Source organism: Schistocerca cancellata, chromosome 6, assembly GCF_023864275.1.
Source record: "Schistocerca cancellata isolate TAMUIC-IGC-003103 chromosome 6, iqSchCanc2.1, whole genome shotgun sequence".
In the NCBI taxonomy this organism is placed as follows: domain Eukaryota; kingdom Metazoa; phylum Arthropoda; class Insecta; order Orthoptera; family Acrididae; genus Schistocerca; species Schistocerca cancellata.
The window spans coordinates 331,040,144-331,047,896 of NC_064631.1; the positions used below are offsets into that span (position 1 = coordinate 331,040,144).

A 7,753-nucleotide genomic window follows, 5' to 3' on the forward strand; every position below is an offset into this window, starting at 1 on the left:
TGAAAAGAGGATATTCTAGTTTTATAAAAGGTATGTTTGCTACCATAATGGCATCACAAGTCATTGCAGAAAATCACCTGTCTAGATCATTATACAATGAACTTTCATTTTCATTTGTGTGTTTATGTGGTACAGTAAACTCGGTATATATATGGCAGTCATGTGAATGGCACTGGTATTTATAAGAATCATGTACACATTTATCGTTTAATGGACTTTTATCTAAGAGAAATAAAATAGATGCATCGGCCGGGAATCGAACCCGGGCCGCCCGCGTGGCAGGCGAGCATTCTACCACTGAACCACCGATGCCTTACCTCTATTGGGTTTACCGACAGTAGAAGAACGACACACAATTATTTTCTCTCTCATTGCTAAGGTCGGTTTAAGGCACAAGCGACACAAGCCGTTGCTAAGTGCGCCAAGCTACGGGGGGGGGGGGGGGGGGAGGGAGGGAGGGAGAGAAAGGGGGCCAGCAGCGCCATGACTAACATTTCTGTACAGAACGTATCACAATTAGCAGCGACCACTTGGGCGCCAAGCCCAGGGGCACCCAAGTGCATGATTTGTATTCACTGTTTGTAACAGTTAGTGGTGAAGATGGAAAAGCGACTAGAAATAGGGCGACAAATGATAAGTCGCTTCTTCGGAAAAATATTTTCGAACTGTCCCTGCTCACTCTTGTACACCGCTTTGAAGAAGTATAGAAGAAAGAAGACAGAAAGCATTACCGAGGTAGGAATTCAAGACAAAAATAAAGCTGAAAGACGGTACGAGAACACCAAGAGAATAGGATAAGAAGGGAGGAAGTATGAGAAGTATGAGCGCACACACTAGCGTTTGATTGAGGAGGAGACGAATAATGTAATAATCAATTTCTACCACATTAACCATGAGAAGCTATTGTGATTAACTCTATGGGTTAGGGTAATGAATTTAGAGGCCCATAATAATTGTACCATGTCAATTTGTGCAGTTTGGTTGCAGTTTCGATATCTTCAAGTACAAGAATATCCAAGCAATTATTCCACCTGATAAAGTCATAGAACTTCCATAACACATCATAATTATCCCGTAAAGGCGTTAATACTACCGTCACCTTTCTCTCGTGAAAGACACGTTCGCAGTTGGTTGACACTGACAGTGATTATTGTCATTTGAAAATACAAATAACTGTAACCAGTAACATAAATTGTTCTCTCACTCTGCGTTTCAGAGGATTGTAGTCTAGCATGAATTTTTTCTATTACGAACGCTATCTGTATGTACGACTTATTGTGAGCAAACTGATACTGCCTGGCAGAGAAGATTTATAAAACATTTGTTTGTGTGGCAGCATTTCTTAAACGGTGAGCCCTTGCGGCCCAGCGAATCAAAAGAATTGATTAACAACTAACCCTCGTTTCTACGTACTTATTTGGCTTGTCTGTACGAATGCAACACCGGCAGCCAATAAGGCGAAGACTAGACGGCAAACTCAATAAAGAGGGAACGACAACACCAACCGTGATTGCAGCATGCTTTTCAAACCGCACACATCGTTAAGACTCTCAGTGCACGAAAAATGCTTGTTTATTTGGTACAGAGATGACAATTTTATTAAATTTTGTACACTTGACGCTTGCACAATAAAAAGTAAAAAGACTCGGTGTGGGGCGGGTGAGAGAACACGTAACTATCTATATGACATCAATAGTTTGTTTTGTATCCCACCGTTCACAATATTACCAGCGTAAATAACTACTTATAATTTATTCGTCCTTAAAAGGTGAGGCGCTGTTGTATAACTTTACTTCTTCGGACTGAAGAACTAGCTCTTTTGCTAAAGATAATTATGGAAGTAATGCAGACGTATAAAAAAAAGAGGGCAAACACCTTCATAAAGGACGACGACGTTAGAAAAAACGTTCATAGACATAAAATACGTGCCTAAATTTTTATCTCTACTCCTCTGAAGATCGATTTTCCGGTAGAAGCGTAGACTTGCTTAGCAGATAGTTGTAAAAAGGCACACAGGAAAATTCCTTCAAATTGTACTGGATCATTAACATACCTTTAACAGATTCAAGGTTCAGCCTATTCCTGCATCAGTCCACTGTGTCATAGTGAGCGATTTTTTCTGCCTTTGCATTGTGCCCTGGTACACTGGAAAAGTATTCAGCAAGTTCTAACAGTGCTGAACGGCAATCAACGAACTTAATTTCACAAAAATTCTTAGCCCATTTTTTACTATAAGGTAACTCACTAAATTCAGAAATTGCCTCAAATTACAGAATTGGTCAAAACATTTCACATCTTCAATTTATAAAGCTTTACATTTAGCCTGAAAACACAAAAGGCTTTTTACAACATAACTAGTTAGCATTTTCTTAAAGAGAGACACCCATTTGAAACAGGAAAAGTCGAACATACAGAGCCAACGCTTTACATATTCTTGTCACGGCTGATTCAGCAACATAGCTTCCTCCATAAACAGTTTAACTTCTTTATAAGAGGCTGCTTCAGTTGCAATTTCCAGTTTCTTTTTAAACTTTAGGTAAATGAACTTTTCACTGAATCCATCTTCAGGCACCTTACATACTGAATCTAAAATTTCAATAACTTCCAGCACAGAATTATCCTCCTTTTCTAGTTACAGAATGTTTTAAATGAACACAGACATCAGAGAATGCAAATGCCATAGGCAGGCTTCACTTAACCTATTTTCAAAAAACTGAAACAAAACCTTTGACGACTTGCTTTCAGACAGAAAGTAAGATTTCATGGCAGTATACATTTCCAGTACCCTTTCGATGGATGGGAAAAGAGGCAATCTGTAATTGACGCGGCACATACACCGAGAGACTTTTATTCAGGCAATAACCTAGTTTTCACATAAGGCACGACTTGTTTATAATTTTTAATTTACCTCAACAAATTCATGTAAAGTGTGTAACTGTTCCGTTCTAACAGTGCAAACAGGAAAATAATTATGAATTTTGACAATAAGACACTTTATCTCCAATTTTGCTCATTCTCATTCAGTGTATAAATATAAATAAACTGAATGGCTGAGAAACCATGAAATAAAACCAGAACAATAAAGTACTTTGTCGAGCTATTTCTTACCTTTATTGCCGACTGAGACGTAACTTCGAGCTCCAGATATTTTACATTCTGCTTCGAATTCAATTCTCCTTTTCTTGAATGCAGAATATTTGTAAGAAAGAAACTCTGAGAATTTATTTTATACACTTTCGTTTAAGCATTGCCAGATATTTTATAAAATTCACGCGGTTGTAGTAAAACAACAAATCTGCCACACACATATAAGAACTGAGTACATGGCATAGCGCCAAGCCAAAACAATGTGAATACGGAACTGAAAAAATCGAACGGAAATTATAAATAATCGATATTTGCATTGGCTTATGGATCGATCCACGAGAAGTAACGAAAAAATCGATAAAATCGAGATCCTGCTGACAAATGTAGATAAGGTAGTTAAGAAAAGAGCTATACTACGGAAATAACTGCAAATATATTTTTATTATGTTCGACAAAGCAAAAACCGCTCAGACCCCGGTCGAAGAGATAAAAAGGAGGGCATGTCCGAATTTATCCACAAGTCTGGTCATCATATGCGTGAAATAATATCTGAATTAAATTTAGGATCACGGCTACCTTCTTCCTTGTCAGTAGAACACGTTCAATGAGGATGTGAGTCTCACATAATCTGGAAAACGGCAAGCAGTCTCGGAGTCTCAGTAACACTACTTATCTCCCACGCTGATTAATACTTTTGCTAAAGGCAGAATTCCATCTAAAGGCAGAATTCACGATGAAATACAGATGAAAGAGTGAATATGAAAGCACGTGTTGAGTCGAAATTTATCAAGGATTTGGTAAGTGACTGGCAAAGGAAAGTAAATTATAGATGATTCATGACTATTAAGACTTTGTTCAAAAGTAATAACAAATCAAATATTACACGTGTCCTGTGATGGACCGGTGGCGTACAGGGCTGTGATATATGAGAAACTGAACGAAGAAAACCTCTAGACACATTAGTAAATATCAAATACAGAAGTGATTTGAATTAGCGGGGATGTGATGTAACCATCACCCCAACCTTACGAATGTAAGAGTGAAAATCCGATACTGTATTATGGGCGTGCAAAACGATCTACGTCTTTCAACAAGGGAAGTTATCAGAATACAGATGAAGGCAAAGACCTGAAACGTCGCAGACAGAATTTTACGCAAAACTGCAAAACGCACGTGCCAACCTCACCTCAATTTTCGCAGATCGTGGCCGGAAATGGTCGTCAGAAAGTAACCTCAGTTCAGACACCAAGCGTCCATGAGCAAGCTGTGACACCAGTCGTCCAGAGTACAGCACTTGGAACTGGCGAAAGGAAACTAACAATAAGGCAAGAACAGACTGCATTGTTCGCCGTAAAATGGGGCTCACAAACACGTGCCAACGGTCCATTCAGATGTGTGGTTGGACTGTACATGCCGTCTCCAAAGACACTAGTTTCAGTGCTCCTTGCCGCAACCGACACAAATATATATATATATATATATATATGGAGACGTTGGGTTGAAAAACAGTGCTCCTTGCGGCAAGGAGCACTGTTTTTCAACCCAACAATTATTGTTTCTGACTGCCTGTTCGCCGGCCGGTGTGGCCGTGCGGTTCTAAGCGCTTCAGCTTGGAACCGCGTGACCGCTACGGTCGCAGGTTCGAATCCTGCCTCGGGCATGGATGTGTGTGATGTCCTTAGGTTAGTTAGGTTTAAGTAGTTCTAAGTTCTAGGGGACTGATGACCTGAGTAGTTGAGTCCCATAGTGCTCAGAGCCATTTGAACCATTTTGACTGCCTGTTCTTCTTTTGTGTCGCACATTAAGTTGAGTTATCTGCTTTATATGCTTCTCCAGTAACACATTCTTTGCTTGTACTCTAGTATATTGTGCTTTTAGCATATTTAGGCCTGGAAGACAGTAAATGCGATCATCATAGAATTACTAGGCATCGCAAAATGAAATATATATATATATATATATATATATATATATATATATATATATATTGCTCAAAACGTTATGAGTTGTGTTCGAAGTCTCAAGTGTTCTGTTATTAGTGAAATATTTAATTTTTCTAGTGGATTTGTTCAATAAAATATAACTTAAACACACCAGCAGTATCTTCAGCAAGCAATTGCACAAATCTAAACGATAAAACAACAAGCGACATTTCAGTACAACTAAAATACGACAAATTTTTCAACATTCGTTGAAGAGACAAAAACTGTGCTTGTCATTACGCTGAAGTTAAACCCAACAAAATTATTTGATTTTCAATAAATTACAAGTTTCCTTTAAAAGGCAAGGAGCTAACAAAGAGACGTGTTGTAAATATGAAATGAGACAATTGGTTTCTGACTTACGCCACGTACTTCTGCTCGACTCATTTTGAAGAGAATTATCAAACAAATAACCAGAGGTTGCCTTTTGTCCAGGTCAATACCAACTACGTTTACTGTTCCACTTCATTAAAAAAGAAAGGTCATGTCTTAGACCACTACCCAGAAAGCGTGCTTTCGATAGTTTGCAAGACAATGCGCTGCTGATTAGGTGTCAGTAACACTTAGTATATCTACATAATATTGCCCCATGTTCGTATCACAATGACACTGATAATTTCTGTTTTTTGTGCAGTAAAATTATTATTTAATCTGTTGGCGGAATTTCATTTTGCGGTACCTAGTACTTCTATGATGATCGCATTTACTGTCTTCCAGGCCTAAATATGCTAAAAGCACAATATACTAGAGTACAAGCAAAGAATGTGTTACTGGAGAAGCATATAAAGCAGGTAACTCAACTTAATGTGCGACACAAAAGAAGAACAGGTAGTCAGAAACAATAATTGTTGGTTTGAAAAACAAAAGAAAAAAAACTGTATTAGTTCGGTTTGTTTAGGTTCCTAACACAATGGTTCAAATAGCTCTGAGGACTAGAACTTAGAATTACTTAAACCTAACTAACCTAAGGATATCACATACATCCATGCCCGAGGCAGCATTCGAACCTGCGACCGTAGCGGTCGCGCAGTTCCAGACTGTAGCGCCTAGAACCGCTCGGCCACGCCGGCCGGCAGATTCGTAACAGAACTGTTGTTGAGAGATTCCTTATTTACAAACAGAAACCGCTCCTCAAGCATTATTTGATCTACAGAATGATTCATTTATGTAAATCTACAACTTTTTAAGGAAAGAGGTAAAATTTTAAGACAACTATATACCAAACATATTTTGTTTAAAGTTCAGTGAAAGCACTGTAAAAATGAAATGTCAATGTGAACACTATAAAAAGGATATGTCAATGAAATCATTGTAAAAACGGTATGCCAATAAAACAGTAAAAATAAAATGTCAATAAATCATTTTATTCTCTTGTTTATCATTATTAGTATTACTGAATTACTTCTGTTAATTACTTGTAATTTTTTAAAAATATTCTCGTATAATCATCTGGTTTGTGAGGCTGCGGTTGACTGTACACTTTAAATTCAAACAAAAATACACAATATCTGTGCGTCTTCATTTCTGTTAACTACAACGCATTTCTAATTTTCCACCATAATCTGCTCAAATCACACCGATTTACGTTCAGTTTGCGAGCAACAAGTGAAGTTATAGTGGCAGGAGGAAGATGTTTTGAGTCGTCTTTTTATCTGCATCGAAAATTTCATCCATATTTCGACTAAAACTTTCGTTTTTGCTGTTTACTGTATTGAGAAAAATAAATCTAGTATAAGCTATCTGAAGTTAGTTGAAGGCAATTCCAAGGGGCATGGCAAGCACTTGAGGCAGATATGGACGACGAAAAGCCACTCTACAAAATTTTAACTCGTTGGCTAACAGACATCCTTTTTTCAACTAATCAAAGACAGTAATACGTTAAACAATCAATAATCTGGTACAGAATGTCTTTGCAACAGGATCGCGACTCAGAATAATTTGAAAACTGAAAAACTAACTAACGGCTTTCTGTAGTTACTGTGCCTTGTAGAAGACTCACAGCCCTATAGCGATTACAGAGAACATGTAAATTCACATATCGGTTTGTTATAATTAATGTGCAGCTACTCATGACGGTCCAGTGTGCGCTGTAATTGTCATATGGCAGCGAAACTTGGGAGATATGCTAATGCATTAATGCGGAACCAAGTTATCATGGAAAAAGTTAGCTCCAATTCTGTCCACCAGGTGTAAATCTGGCGTCTGCGGCATCTCGTCGACGTCTCTGCTGGTCATGTTGAACAAATTGTGTAAGTGGCAGTTAATAATAAAATGAAAATTATGCCTTTCTCACTCGTTTGAACTTTTCTGTCCACGTCCCTTTTCTAATTCTTCACATATAGAAATGTTCCTATACATTTTCCTTGCATTCAGGACTGAGTGGCCAAAATTAGGACAATTTTTTTCTGCGTAAAACGGTTTCTCATTAATGCATGAGAATATCTACCATCCAGTATGTTATAAGCAAGCCACAGCAGAGAACATGCATTGTCATTATTAAAAAAAAGGAAAGAAAACTCTCTTGACATTTTTATACCTTATCACTACCGTATTTTTATGGAATATTAATTTTTGTTTAAGACCTGAAACGTATCTTTGATGTTCTGAGGCGAGCAAGACAGTTTTTAGCTTCTTGTTGCAGGTATTTTGTTCCTCGCATGTTTTGCTCGATTTTCAGTTCGTTT

The 7,753-nt window shown here is 37.8% G+C and overlaps 1 non-coding gene across 1 annotated transcript; it reads right to left on the reverse strand.

Annotated features, from left to right (window-relative positions):
* Positions 1-241: 241 nt before the first annotated feature.
* Positions 242-312, reverse strand: Trnag-gcc (transfer RNA glycine (anticodon GCC)). The gene has a single exon. It is a non-coding gene; the product is annotated as a tRNA-Gly (tRNA).
* Positions 313-7,753: the final 7,441 nt, after the last annotated feature.